The 15,803-nt window shown below is 43.7% G+C and overlaps 1 pseudogene; it reads left to right on the plus strand.

Moving 5' to 3' along the window:
- LOC127645075 (alpha-2-macroglobulin-like) overlaps positions 1-15,803 on the plus strand; it is a 47,968-nt pseudogene that overhangs the window by 29,635 nt on the left and 2,530 nt on the right.

Genomic DNA, 15,803 nt, shown 5'->3' on the forward strand with positions numbered 1-15,803 from the left:
GAATCCACCTTTAGCGCACATTTCTGTGAGCTTCTGATACAATAGAACAGCTTCTGAATCTGTAGGCACAGATACAAGACAGTCATCTACATAGAAGTTATTAAGGACAATGTCCACGGTCTTGGCATCATACAGATCCTTATGGTCCTCTGCACACTTTCTCAATGCATAGCTAGAGCAACTTGGAGATGACGTAGCTCCAAACAAATGCACAACCATTCTGTATTCTTCCAGATTCACATCAATGTTTCCTGCAGGTCACCAAAGAAACCTCAAGAGATCACAATCATAAGGATTTACCTTAACCTGATGAAACATCGATTCTATGTCAGCCATCATGGCAACATACTCCATTCTGAATCGCACAAGAACACTCACCAGCGGACTTGTTAAATCTGGACCTTGCAAAAGATGCTCATTCAATGATGTTCCTTGATATGATGCTCCGCAATCAAATACCACTCTTATCTTTTGCTTTTTAGGATGATACACACCATGGTGAGGTATGTACCATAAACGTCCATCAAGTTGTTCCAGTTCAGCTGTGGGAACCTTTTCAGCATGGCCTTTGGCGATGACACTCTCCATAAAGGTAGGTAGTATAGTCAGCATGAAAGGAAGCATTTCTTTGAAGATTCAGAGCACGTTGTTCCACGATTGCTCTATTCCTTGGCATGACTACCCTTTTGTTTTTAAGTGGAAGACCAATAGAATAATGCCCATTGGTCAGTCTTGCTGACTGTGAAACAAAATCCATGAATTGATGATCTTCCTTTGACAATCCTTGCAGTTCCTCTTCGACACATTCAGGAAAGTCACTCTTAAACTGTTGCTCCCATAACTCATCCAGTTTCATAACTGTGATCCTATTAACAGTCATGTGAGAATGTTCCTTAACAGCATACTCTTTCTGTCGCTTGATTGGTCCATTAACTGCCCATCCAAACATGGTCTTAATGGCGTATGGGCCACTGTCTTGACAGCGAATAATCTGCCATGGCTCCAAAGCCTCTGGCACATTAGCACCAATCAACAACTCCACATCAGCATCAATTGAAGGCAAACATAGATGACTTAAATGAGGCCAACAAGCAAGATCGTTTTGTGTGGCGATGTTGGTTTTACTTACAGGCATGGTCTTCTGAGTGTATACCTCTGGTAAAGCACAGTAATGCTCTTGATTCAATCCTGACACTTCAAGATCCTTCAGAACATAACAGCAAATGGATTTGTCCTGACTCATGGTTCTCATTAGAATGTTAACTTTCTTTGCCGAGAGATTGAGCTTGGACATCAAACTCTCTGTGCAGAAAGATGCAGAGCTTCCAGAGTCCAGAAAAGCGTAGGTGGTCACAACTTTGCTTCCTTTCTTTGATTTCACACATACAGGAACGATAGACAATGCACAATTCTCTTTACCAGCCCCAGTAAGGGCACTAGACTGCAGCGAGACCAAAGCACTTCCCACTGTTGACTTGGACTCATCTTTATACTGAATGCCCTTATTCTCTGATGGAAAAATATGAAGAAGACTTGGGTGTTTGAGTTGACATATCATACATATGCTTCTCTCTTTACAATCACGGCTGAAATGTCCTGTACATAAGCAACCGAAACAAATCCCCTTTTTCTTCAGAAAATTCATCTTTTCTGCATGAGATCTTTCAACAAGCCTTTTACAGAAGTCCAATGCATGTGCTCCTTCACAGAAGAGACAGGTTTTTTTCACAGCCTTCCCACTACAATCCTTTGCACCAGTTGCAGTGACTGTGGTGGCAAAACTACTTCTAGGTTTAAAATGAGGCAATTTGGTATTCAGGTTTCTACCTCCACTAGGCAGAACATCTTGAATGCTTCCAAATACCGGATCTGTGACTATTTTCACCTGTCTTTCTATGAAGTCCACAATATCAGAAAAGCAAGCTGGATGGTTACGTCTTTCCTGTAAATCATATGCTACAATCCTCCATCTTTCTTTGAGCTTATAAGGAAGTTTTGCAAGAACAATTTGCATATTAGAGGCAAGATTTAACTCATTCATGTAACAAATATTCTGCACAGCATTGCAGCAACTCCTAAGAAATAAGCTGTAGTCTTGTAGAGCCTTAGAATCCTCAGATCTTATCATTTGCCATGAGAGTGCTCTTTTCATGTAAGCTGAGGCTATCCTTACCTCATTACCGAAATGCTCCTTAAGCAAGGCCTTAGCATTTATATACCCTTGCGAAGGAATCATCAATTGACAGCTTCGAACAAGCTCCTTAGGTTGCCCTCTAGTGTACTGCTCCAAGAAATGCAAGCAATCTGCATGGCTACTTGCTTTCTTTTCAACCACCTCTTCGAATGTTCGTATAAAGTTGTGATCTCCATCAAAGAATGGGACCTCCCTTGGTGGAAGTGAAGATAAGTTGTGTTGCTGAACTAATAGGGCAGCAATTTCATTTTGCTTGTCAATAAGCTTAATGATATTTCCTCCTTCCAAACCATCCTGTAAACTCGATCTATGTGCACCCTGCAGTCCAGGACCATGTCCACCATCATGACTGATGCTGGGTAACGTAGAATGTGTCAACCTTGTGTTAGAATTTACAATCTGTTGTTGACCTGACGGAGTTGGAAAACGCATTGGATTATCTGGTGCGGCTTGAGCCCGTGTATAAGATACAGGTGGCTGTAGTGGCATTGAATGTGAACTTGAAGGTAAAAATGGTTCCACATTAGGGTTAAGAGAACTGGTTCCAGTATTTCTCACCCAAAATGCACTGGCATCAGAAGAATTCGTACAATCACTTTGTTCTGATCTCACGTTGCTATACACTTTCATCTTGGCCATGGATACAGCAATTTTAGTGTCCAGTTCCAGTTGTTCTTTTCTCCTCCTCAAATCCTCCTCTTCCTTCTCCAATATATGTTTCCGTGATAACATTTTCTGATGTGCCAACAAGGCTTCCATTTCAACTGACACTATCAGTTGGCTGTATTTGATTCTGCACATCCCCTTCATCCATATCATAGTTCTGATATTTACTTGGAATATTCATATTATGAGACGATGAAACTGGTTCAGCTGAAGATGGAATATTAGAATCACAACTCAGTTGAGGTTCAGCTAAATTATCCATTGCTCTTGAATCATGAATGACAGAAAGTGATGGGCAAAGATTTGCATAACGCAGAGTAGAATTTGATTCTGTTATTTGAGCATTTTGCCTCAGATTCTTAGCTTCATTCAACCATCGTTCAACATCTTCCACAAATCCATCATTGTGCTTAGAAACTGTATCAAACCACTCGTTTTGTTTGTTTTGTTCATCAGGAGGAAGAAAGGGAAGCACTTCTTTGTGCAACACAAAAGCATCATCTTTCAAACATTTCAAAGATCCCACCATTGAAGACACTTGCAAAGCATTTTCCTCACATTCCATTAGATCTTTCATTGATAAAATCAAGCTCTTCATTTGATTCACCTTAGCCTTGCGATCCTTTTGCAATGCCTCAATTTTAAGCACCAAGGCTTTTGCTGTAAGCTTGGGCTCTCTTTTGCTACTCACAGCAGCGTGCGCAGCCTCATCTGCGTCCATTTCTCACACAACGCAATCCTAGTAATCCAAACAGCACCATTCAACGCCCAGATCAAGACAACAATTTCATGAATGGGCGCAGCACACTTCATTCCACAACCGCATTCCATCCAATAAGCGGCACACAAACACTGCACGGCCGGCGACAACAGCGTCTTCTCATCCAATATAAAATATGCTGCAGCCAAACATAACAAAACCGCTCACATACCTCTTCTGCCGTCAGGATACAGAAGCGCGATCTCAATTCAGTGTGCGCGTCAGCATTTCACATGCGTTGTGCGAAGAAATCCTTTCCAATCCACGATGCAAAATCCAACAGTAGCCCATTTCTGTTGACTAAATATAGCGGCAGCCAGTAACCGCTAAGAGGTAGAGGGAATAAAAGTTGACGCGTTTCCACTGCAGATCCAGATGGGTGATTCTCGCGAAATTAGACATATGAGGTGTCATGAAACATTTTGATGATAAAAGTAAATGCTATCAAAATAAGAATAATACAGTTATAAACATCTCTTCATGTACTATTTTGCACATGATTTCAAATGACATCATAAATACCAATTTTGTTGTTTTTTCCACATTTAAGGGGAAATTTGTCATTACCGCAACGTGTCCATGACTGGATTTGTGTTCTTTAAGATGGAAATATTTATAATTAAAAAATATAAAAAATAAAAAGCTTCAGTGCATGTTATACTATAAACATTTACAGTAAAGAAACATGTGGTATTTGGTGATCATTGGTAAATGTAGTGACAATAATAAGGAATATATATGTGTCCAAGACCAATTTTCTCATCCTCCGCAACAATTTTCAATCATTGTTTAAGTCCTCAAGGAACTAACATTTTCAAGAAATTTTGTTGGAAGGGACATAATTGACTGTGACACTCAAGATGGCTACCAGGTAAGCAGTTCTTATTTTTTCTCTCCAAATAAAAGTAAAAATTTTTGTTTGTCATAGTACCTACACAACTTTTTAGTTCTCATTACTGAAACATGAGTTTGTGAAGTTTTAAAAAAATGTTGCTGTTTTAATTTTTTGATTACTATATACCCCATTATGGTCTAAATATAAAAAGAGAGGGAAAGTTTAGCTAACCCTCATTTAGCTTCCACAGTTAGCAAGAATGTTTAAGGTCGCTCATCCTCCACAACACCATTATCATTCACCGCAACAATTGAAGGCCTGTTGCGGTGGAGATACTCAATGTTTCGGTAATGAGAAACAGACTTATGAAGGAGGGATGAGCACTATAACTCTTGCTCATTTCTTGCCTCACTCATCCGCTAATCTTGGGTACTGATTGGCCGAGTTTTAAAGATATTTTAGAGGGTATTTGCACGGATGGGTCCTGCATAAAGAGGTGTGCGGTGTGCGGTGTGCGATGCTCTGGCAGGGGAGGCGGAGCCGGGGCCGTCCTCGGCTGCTCTGAATGACGAGGGAAGGGGCGAGGTGGCCACCCCTCCTCTCAGGGAATTCCCTGAGGGGGACTTCCCTCTAGAGCAGTCGCAAGACGAAACCCTTAAACATGCTCTTGACCAAGTGAGAGTAATTGATGGTCAAAAGCTTCGGCCGGGCATCGCCATTTCATACCCGTATTTTGCCATGATTAAAGATCGGCTATATAGAGTGATGCAGGATGCTCAAACAAAAGAGGAAGTGACCCAATTGTTGATTCCACGGAGCCGCCGGGAAATGATTTTCCAGGCGGCTCACTATAATCCTATGGCCGGTCACCTAGGGGAATGAAAAACACTTCTCTGTCTAATAGCCCGTTTCTATTGGCCGGGCATTGGCGGTGACGTCCGCAGGTGGTGTGCGGCGTGCCGTGAATGTCAGCTGGTAAACCCACCGGCCACCCCAAAAGCGCCATTGCGCCCTCTACCATTGATCGAGGTCCCCTTCGAAAGAATTGGGATGGACCTCGTCGGGCCATTAGAACGGACAGCACGCGGGCATCGCTTCGTGTTAGTCCTAGTGGATTACGCGACGCGATATCCGGAAGCAGTGCCTCTGAGCAACATCTCCGCACGTAGTGTTGCAGGGGCACTCTTCAAGATAATCTCCCGGGTGGTTATTCCGAAAGAAATCCTCACCGATCAAGGCACGACTTTTATGTCACGAACACTTCGCAAACTTTACGAGCTCTTGGGCATTAAGTTGATTCGCACTAGCGTTTACCATCCGCAGACTGATGGCCTAGTGGAACGATTTAATAAAACGCTCAAGAACATGATTCGTAAATTCGTACACGATGACGCTAGAAATTGGGATAAGTGGCTGGACCCCCTGTTGTTTGCAGTATGAGAGGTCCCACAAGCCTCCACAGGGTTCTCCCCGTTTGAGCTGCTGTACGGGCGACGCCCACGCGGGGTCCTCGACGTCATCCGCGGAGCTTGGGAGGAGGGACCTTCTAATAGCAAAAATGAAATTCAGTACGTTCTTGATCTTAGAGCAAAGCTCCACACACTGGGGCGACTAACACAGGAGAATTTGCTCCAGGCTCAAGAACGCCAACGCCGGCTGTATGACAGGGGTGCTCGGCTCACGGAATTTGCACCGGGAGATAAGGTACTTGTATTGCTCCCAACGTCGAGCTCTAAATTACTCGCCAAGTGGCAAGGACCCTTTGAGGTCACACGACGAGTTGGGGATCTCGATTATGAGGTTAAACGTACCGATAGAGGGAGCGCCGGCAAATATATCACCTCAACCTCCTGAAATTGTGGAGGGAAGAGGCAGCCTCTGTGACGTTGGCCACGGTAGTTCCGGAGAGGGCGGAGCTCGGACCGGAGGTAAACAAAGCCCACAGTCGCAACACTCCGGTTACTTGTGGAGACCACCTCTCACCGCGTCAACTCACAGAGGTTTCCGATTTACAAAAGGAATTTGCAGATGTGTTTTCCCCTCTACCGGGCCATACAAACATCATACAGCACCACATCGAGACCGAACCGGGCGTGGTGGTACGGTGCCGCCCCTATCGCTTACCCGAACATAAAAAGAAAATAGTTCGGGAGGAATTAGATGCGATGCTCGATATGGGCGTAATAGAGGAATCCCACAGCGATTGGTCCAGCCCGGTTGTTCTTGTTCCTAAGATGTCTAAATTTGACGCGTACCCAATGCTCCGTGTTGATGAACTGCTCGATCGGTTAGGTAATGCTCGTTTTTATTCGACCTTGGATTTAACAAAGGGTTATTGGCAGATCCCCTTGACACCAATGTCCCGTGAGAAAACCGCCTTCACTACGCCGTTTGGATTACACCAATTCGTGACGCTTCCTTTCGGTTTGTTTGGGGCACCAGCCACGTTTCAGCATCTCATGGATAGGATCCTCAGACCTCACACCGCGTACGCCGCTGCCTATCTAGATGATATCATCATTTATAGCAATGACTGGCAGCGGCACATGCAACATCTGAGGGCCGTCCTGAGATCGCTGCGGCGGGCGGGGCTCACAGCAAATCCTAAGAAATGAGCGATTGGGCGTGTGGAGGTACGGTCTCTGGGGTTCCACTTGGGTCATGGCCAGGTGCGTCCCCAAATTGACAAAACCGCGGCAATTGCGACTTGCCCTAGACCCAAGACCAAAAAGGGGGTGAGGCAGTTCCTGGGGCTGGCTGGCTATTATAGGAGGTTTGTGCCTAATTATTCGGATGTCACCAGCCCGCTGACTGACCTCACTAAAAAGGGGGCTCCAGATCCGGTCCAGTGGTCGGAGCAGTGCCAACAGGCGTTTATGCAGATTAAAGCCGCACTTTGTGGGGGGCCGCTTCTTCATGCACCTGACTTCTCTCTCCCTTTTGTATTACAGACGGACGCTTCAGACAGAGGGCTGGGGGCCGTACTCTCGCAGGTGGTGGAGGGGGAGGAGCGCCCGGTGCTGTACATTAGCCGTAAGCTCTCCTTAAGGGAGACTAAGTACAGCACCGTGGAGAAGGAGTGTTTGGCCATCAAGTGGGCGGTCCTCACCCTCCATTACTACCTGCTGGGGCGGGCCTTCACCCTCTGCTCGGATCACGCCCCACTGCAGTGGCTCCATCGCATGAAAGATACTAACGCCCGGATCACCCGTTGGTATCTAGCTCTCCAGCCCTTTAAATTCAAGGTGGTCCACAGACCGGGGTTGCAGATGGCTGTCGCCGACTTCCTCTCCAGAAATGGGGGGGGGGGGAGTGGTAGGCAGGCCGGATGACGCCCCGGCCTGAGTCGGGCGGTGGGGGTATGTGGCAGCGGGGGCGTGGTCAAGCGCCCGTCCGGGAGAAAAAAGCGGTAAGGGCGCTTACACCTGAGCTAAATTATGTCTAACACCTGTCTCTAATTTCAGTGAGCACGGGGAGAGCGGCATAAAAAGGCAGCGAGAGGGCCTCCAGGGGGGAGAGATGACAAGCAAGCTCAGTGCGCTGATATTGTGTTGTATTATGTGTGATAGCGGTGTTGTAAGAAACAACGGAAATTAAAAGCTTACCTTGTGGTGAAGACCTGTTTCCTGTCCTCCTTTGTGTGGGAAGCGTTACACACGTTATATGAATAATCACATCAATATATTATTCCAAGGTGGTCCAGTTGCCATGACCACAATCTGGCAACCTACAACTTGTTTCTTTCATTTGATTTGACATTATGGATTCATGGCAAAGGAAATGTTTCTTTAAAAGTATTAACCAGACAAAAGTTATTTGATGTTCGCTGGTCTGGGTTTATCTTAAACTGCCGCTTCAGTGTATACAAGAGCTATGTGACAATGAGCAAGATTTTCTGAGACACTACAACTACTAATAATTAATTAATAAAGGCTATTTTCTTGTAGCCTACAACATAAAATATTTTAATCTAAATGTACAGTGTAAGACATGTAAAAAAAAGACAAGAAGCTAACAATGTCAAGATCAATATTTGTGTAGCCTGCCTGACACTGTATTTTCACAGACTAACACGTCACGTCTCTGGCATATACTACAGTATTTAAAATAGCATATATGCATTAGTTATATTCTCAATTTAATTTACAGAGCAATCCCTGCAAAGTTTTTAGGTTAACTATACAGGTGAAACTCGAAAAATTTGAATATCGTGCAAAAGTTCATTAATTTCAGTACTTCAACTTAAAAGGTGAAACTAATATATTATATAGACTCATTACAAGCAAAGTAAGATATTTCAAGCCTTTATTTGATATAATTTTGATAATTATGGCTTACAGCTTATGAAAACCCCAAATTCAGAATCTCAGAAAATTTGAATACTACATGAAATCAATAAAAAAAAAGGATTTTAAATACAGAAATGTCGGCCCTCTGAAAAGTATAATCATGCATATGTACTCAGTACTTGGTTTGGGCCCCTTTTGCATTAATTACTGCCTCAATGCGGCATGGCATGGATGCTATCAGCCTGTGGCACTGCTGAGGTGTTATGGAAGACCAAGATGCTTCAATAGCGGCCTTCATCTCTTCTGCATTGTTTGGTCTCATGTCTCTCATCTTTCTCTTGGCAATGCCCCATAGATTCTCTATGGGGTTCAGGTCAAGCGAGTTTGCTGGCCAATCAAGCACAGTAATACCATGGTCATTGAACCAGGTTTTGGTACTTTTGGCAGTGTGGGCAGGTGCCAAGTCCTGCTGGAAAATGAAGTCAGCATCTCCATAAAGCTTGTCTGCTGAAGGAAGCATGAAGTGCTCTAAAATGTCCCGGTAGACGGCTGCGTTGACTCTGGACTTAATAAAGCACAGTGGACCAACACCAGCCGATGACATGGCTCCCCAAACCAACACAGACTGTGGAAACTTCACACTGGACTTCAAGCATCTTGGATTGTGTGCCTCTCCATTCTTCCTCCAGACTCTGGGACCTTGGTTTCCAAATGAGATGCAAAATTTGCTCTCATCAGAAAAAGGACTTTGGACCACTGAGCAACAGACCAGTTCTTTTTTTCTTTAGCCCAGGTAAGACGTTTGACATTTGAAGCCCATGTCCAGGACCCGTCTGTGTGTGGTGGCTCTTGATGCAGTAACACCAGCCTCAGTCCACTCCTTGTGAAGCTCCCCCACACATTTGAATGGCCTTTTCCTGACAATCCTCTCCAGGCTACGGTCATCCCTGCTGCTTGTGCACCTTTTTCTTCCACACTTTTCCCTTCCACTTAACTTTCTATTAATGTGCTTTGATACAGCACTTTGAGAACATCCAACTTCTTTTGCAATTACCTTTTGAGGCTTTCCCTCCTTGTGGAGGGTGTCAATGATGGTTTTCTGCACAACTGTCAGGTCAGCAGTCTTCCCCATGATTGTGAATTCAACTGAACCAGACTGAGAGACCATTTAAAGGCTCAGGAACCCTTTGCAGGTGTTTGGCTGATTAGAGTGTGACACTTTGAGCCTACAATACTGAACCTTTTCACAATATTCTAATTTTCTGAGATTCTGAATTTGGGGTTTTCATAAGCTGTAAGCCATAATCATCAAAATTATATCAAATAAAGGCTTGAAATATCTTACTTTGCTTGTAATGAGTCTATATAATATATTAGTTTCACCTTTTAAGTTGAATTACTGAAATGAATTAACTTTTGCACGATATTCTAATTTTTCGAGTTTCACCTGTAGAAGAGACTAGGATTAGTGAGTCACACTAGCAAGACTCGCAAAAGGGGGCGTGGCATCACGATGGTGGCTCTACATCGTGATGTTGGTCAGCCATCACGATGGACGATGATATCGTCCATCGGCACAGCCCTAATTGGCAGAATGAGGGAATTTGAGGAAAGTGAGGCACTTCTTGTGCAACAGATGGATCGAGGCTGTAAAAGCAGTTGGAATTGGTCTTGGCTGAAACTTGAAACTACAATCAAGGTCCATGCAGTCAAACACACATTCATACTGTCTGACTTTTTTAAGAAAATTGAAAAAAAGGGTTGTGCTAAATGCACTCTCTGCATGAAGGAAATTAACTACGGTAACAGAGGAGTGCATGCCCTGTTTGCACACTGTCAGACATCCATACACACAAACAGAGTGACCTCAATCTTATCAACTCAAAGTGTGGCACAACTCCTCCATAAGGAAGATCCTTTACCAGCTACTCAGAACCAGGTCTCAGCAGCAGAAAAGATCAGGGAAAGTGTTAAGCTTCCAGTGCCTATGTGTAGTCACATTGCTAATGGAGAGGTGAGTTTGTGTGTGTGTGTGTGTTGAAGACTAGTTAAACAAAAATCATTTTTGTGGAAATTAGTACATAATGAGGACAAAGCAAATGGAGATTAGTTTCAACTGAATCACTAAATGAGTAATTTAAGTATTTTCTTTCTCTATTTACTAGGCAATGGTCCTGGCAGTTATTGCTGAGCACTCTCTACCTTTGACAATGGCACCTGTGTTGGTGGAGTTAAGCCAGTGTCTAGCTGCAGACAAGGCAGCCCTTAGCCAAATTAAACTGTCCCGCACTGCAGCTTCTTACAAAATGGTGTATGGTATGGGCCATACATTTGCAGAGAAAACATTCTCTAACTTACGACGATACCCCTTCTCTCTGAATGTGGATGAGAGTACCTCCAGTAGTTATAAGAAGGTCCTTTCTATGCTCGTCAGCTACTTCAACGAAGAGCTAAATGATGTTGTGGTTGAACACCTGGGCTCCCTTGAAGTGGTAAAAGTCAGTTCAGCCAGTTTGGAGAGGTTGATGTGTGACTTTTTTCAGAAAAAAAACATTCCTTGGTCGAACCTAATCAGCATAATGCTAGACTCATGCAACGTGATGCGCGGGAGCAAATCAGGGCTGGAGACAAGGATCCGAGAGAGGCATTGTCCCACTCTGCTTGATGTGGATGGTGACATCATGTCAACAATGCTGCAAAGAGATTTGCAGAACCTTTTGAAAACTACTTGGAGCAGCTCTTTGCAGACATCCACACAGACCATCAATGGGCATCAGATCAGGTCTCTGAACATGCATTTAATGTTTTATGAAAAATCAGTTTCTAACTAGTTTATTAACTGTTTTGAGTGTTGCTAGTAATGTAACATATGTTATGACTTTACTTGCAGTTGGCTTACCTGAAAGAAATAGCAGAGTTCCTGGACATACCTGCCACCAATCCCCAGCAATTTGTCTCCCATCGCTGGTTGTCAGCTTATGATGTAGGGATCAACACTAAAAGAATGTTACCTGTGTTCAAAGTGCTCTACTTTGGATTTATGGGAAAGCAGGACCAAGAACTGTACAATGAAATATTACAGGACCTGTACAGAGATCATAGTGTGAGTGACAAGGCTCAGCGAAGGGTTGAATTTATTCACCAGGATCTCTGCAAGAAGGGTATGTTTGTGTATGTATGTATATATTATAAAAGATTGTTATATGGTCAAGAAGGAACTAAAATCCTACTATTGAATCTTAGTATTTAGTAGTAAACATGCTGTATGTGTCTGTCTATGTGAGAGACAGATGAATAAAATGTGTTGTACATCTATACCTACTGTTTTATGGTTATGATTTAGCAGACACTTTTGTCCCAAGTAAATTGTTATTATTATATCTTATTAGCCTAAAAAGTACTCCTACTGTTACAATCTTTGCAACATTTTATGTATACCATTGGTATTGCACAAACTTTAAATCTGCACTGTTATCTACACTCACCTAAAGGATTATTAGGAACACCATACTAATACTGTGTTTGACCCCCTTTCGCCTTCAGAACTGCCTTAATTCTACGTGGCATTGATTCAAGAAGGTGCTGAAAGCATTCTTTAGAAATGTTGGCCCATATTGATAGGATAGCATCTTACAGTTGATGGAGATTTGTGGGATGCACATCCAGGGCACGAAGCTCCCGTTCCACCACATCCCAAAGATGCTCTATTGGGTTGAGATCCGGTGACTGTGGGGGCCATTTTAGTACAGTGAACTCATTGTCATGTTCAAGAAACCAATTTGAAATGATTCGAGCTTTGTGACATGGTGCATTATCCTGCTGGAAGTAGCCATCAGAGGATGGGTACATGGTGGCCATAAAGGGATGGACATGGTCAGAAACAATGCTCAGGTAGGCCGTGGCATTTAAACGATGCCCAATTGGCACTAAGGGGCCTAAAGTGTGCCAAGAAAACATCCCCCACACATTACACCACCACCACCAGCCTGCACAGTGGTAACAAGGCATGGTGGATCCATGTTCTCATTCTGTTTACGCCAAATTCTGACTCTACCATCTGAATGTCTCAACAGAAATCGAGATTCATCAGACCAGGCAACATTTTTCCAGTCTTCAACTGTCCAATTTTGGTGAGCTCTTGCACATTGTAGCCTATTTTTCCTATTTGTAGTGGAGATGAGTGGTACCCGGTGGGGTCTTCTGCTGTTGTAGCCCATCCGCCTCAAGGTTGTGCATGTTGTGGCTTCACAAATGCTTTGCTGCATACCTCGGTTGTAACGAGTGGTTATTTCAGGCAAAGTTGCTCTTCTATCAGCTTGAATCAGTCGGCCCATTCTCCTCTGACCTCTAGCATCAACAAGGCATTTTCGCCCACAGGACTGCCACATACTGGATGTTTTTCCCTTTTCACACCATTATTTGTAAACCCTAGAAATGGTTGTGATCCCAGTAACTGAGCAGATTGTGAAATACTCAGACCAGCCTGTCTGGCACCAACAACCATGCCATGCTCAAAATCGCTTAAATCACCTTTCTTTCCCATTCTGACATTCAGTTTGGAGTTCAGGAGATTGTCTTGACCAGGACCACACCCCTAAATGCGTTGAAGCAACTGCCATGTGATTGGTTGATTAGATAATTGCATTAATGAGAAATTGAACAGGTGTTCCTAATAATCCTTTAGGTGAGTGTATATATTGTATCTTTGTTTTTTGATTTCTTTTTGAAGGAATGACTGATTTGGGGAAGAAAAGGAAGGCCCGAATTGTAAAGAAAATTTGGGTGGAAAACCAAAAAGTGGACCTGAATCTTAGTGTGTACCTTAGTGTCCTCCCAATTTTGAAGGAATACGTGATGGTCTTTCAAGTGAGTGTTTTTCTATACAGTATATGCAACTCAACAGAAGTAAAATGATTCTGATGTCTATTAAAAAACAACAGCAAGTTCAGTTATAAAAATGTGATTTTTATGTTCATTGAAGGGAAGTAAAACCTTGGTTCACAAGCTTCATGACAAGCAACTTGAAGTGTTCATCAACTTTCTTGCCTGCTTCATCAAGCCCGAGCATCTGAAGATGTCGCCAAACAAATTGCTAGAATTGGACTTGGCCAATAACACACTTCACTCCCAGATTTACGTTGGGAAAGTCGCAGAAGACCTGATTGCAGCCCATCCAAAGCATCCGGTTAGTATTTTAAATAAAGTTTACTACTTATTTTAATTTTCTTTCCATTTTATCATTAGTGGTTCAGAACAGGGGAAACAGTATTGAGAAACTTGCCATTGTGCTGCAGCCATGAAACCTGAGTATGAACTCAGGATAAACATGTTTTTTGTATGTTATGTGTTGCAGATAATCATGGATTTTATTGGGAAGGTGACCAAGGCATACACAGCTTGTGGCAAGTACATGCAGAACAAACTACCTCTCAAAAGTAAGACCCTACAGGCCTTGTCCTCCATTGATCCTGTGGTAAGAGGCCATTCCCAGGCTGTTAGAAAGTGACATCACCCAGGAGATCATTAGGTACAATGTGGACCCTAACCTGGCCAAGTATGAAGATGGAGATGACATTGTGAAGTGGTGGGCCCATGTCATGAGTTTGGGGAAGTATCTAGCTCTCAGCCTGGTTATCAGAGGCGCCCTCTCCATCTTCCATGGGCCACTGGTAGAGTCCTCCTTTAGTCTCATGGGAGATGTGATTGATGCTAAAAGATCTAACATGAAGATCTCCACCTTTGATGCAGTGCAGACTGTGAAATATGTCCTGAGGTCTAGGGGCAAGACTGGCATTGGCATGTTCAAAAGAGATTACATCAACATGGGGCCAATTGATAAAACTCTCTGCCGGAACATTAGGGCTGCAGGGAGAAGGGACAAGACTGACAGAGAGAAGAGGATGGAGGCAAAGCAGAAGAGGCAGGCGGAGTATGGCTGCAGTGCTACATGTGAAAGTGCCGAGAAGGCCAAGACCACTGCTCTGGCCAAAGAGAGGCAGACACATCTCAAACATGTTGAAAAGAAAATTAATGCAGCCAGACGGAAGGCCCTGGATACGTTGCAGGAGGTGGCCAGGAAGAAGAGGAAGGAGGTGTAAAGCAAGAAGAATAAGTGCTAGATAGTTAAATAAGAGTTTATTGTTCAGAATTAAAAAATGAAATTGAAATTCCAAATTTGTGTCGGTGTATTTGATTTTCAGTATTTCATAATACTCTATGTGCCTATAGGGGTGGGCCGGGGATGGCAGGGGTTGGTGGCAATGTAAGTATCTGGATATTTTCCGCGGGGCGAGGGGTTCGATTACCTCCCTCTTTTTTGACCATACATGTGTTTGCATCCCTGGGAGTTTAAGTCACCATTCTCTTACACTGAATGAAAAACAAGGTGCAGTGACAGTGACTGAGACTAAAAGTTTTGCATAACATCACCTTTTTTTTCCCATGGCAGAGAAAAATTTATTAAGCCTTAAGGTTGACCAGTGATGACAGAAATGTCATTTTGTGGCAGCAGGGGCATGGTCTTGCACCTGAGCTAAATTATGTCTAACACCTGTCTCTAATTTCAGTGAGCATGGGGACAGCGGCATAAAAGCAGCGACAGAGCCTCCAGTCGAGAGAGAGAGTTTTGACATAATTTAGCTCAGGCGCAAGCGCCCTTACCGCTTTCTCCCCCGGACGGGTGCTTGACCATGCCCCTGCTGCCACATTGGCCTTAAAAAGTCTTACATTTAATTACTTCGAACCTGCAGAAACCATGGTGGAAATTAGGTGTTTATATGTGTTTTCTATTGTGTTTTCACTAGCGGATGAATGCAGAAAAAGATGGAAGTCACTTAGGGACACATACAGAAAAGAGAGGAAGAAGGATGCAGAGAGGAAGAGAAGTCGCACAGGGGCAAGCAGTGCCCGTCCATGGCACTACAGTGGGGTCATGGGCTTCCTCAGCACCTTTCTGGAAGACAGAACAACTTCCAGTAATATGGTGGCAGGGGTTGGGGAAGCTCTGACCCCAGGGGAAATAGAAGATGATGCACAGTCAGTTGGGCCGAGTCAGAGTAC

The sequence above is a fragment of the Xyrauchen texanus genome, chromosome 6 (genome assembly GCF_025860055.1).
Source record: "Xyrauchen texanus isolate HMW12.3.18 chromosome 6, RBS_HiC_50CHRs, whole genome shotgun sequence".
Taxonomy (NCBI): Eukaryota; Metazoa; Chordata; class Actinopteri; order Cypriniformes; family Catostomidae; genus Xyrauchen; species Xyrauchen texanus.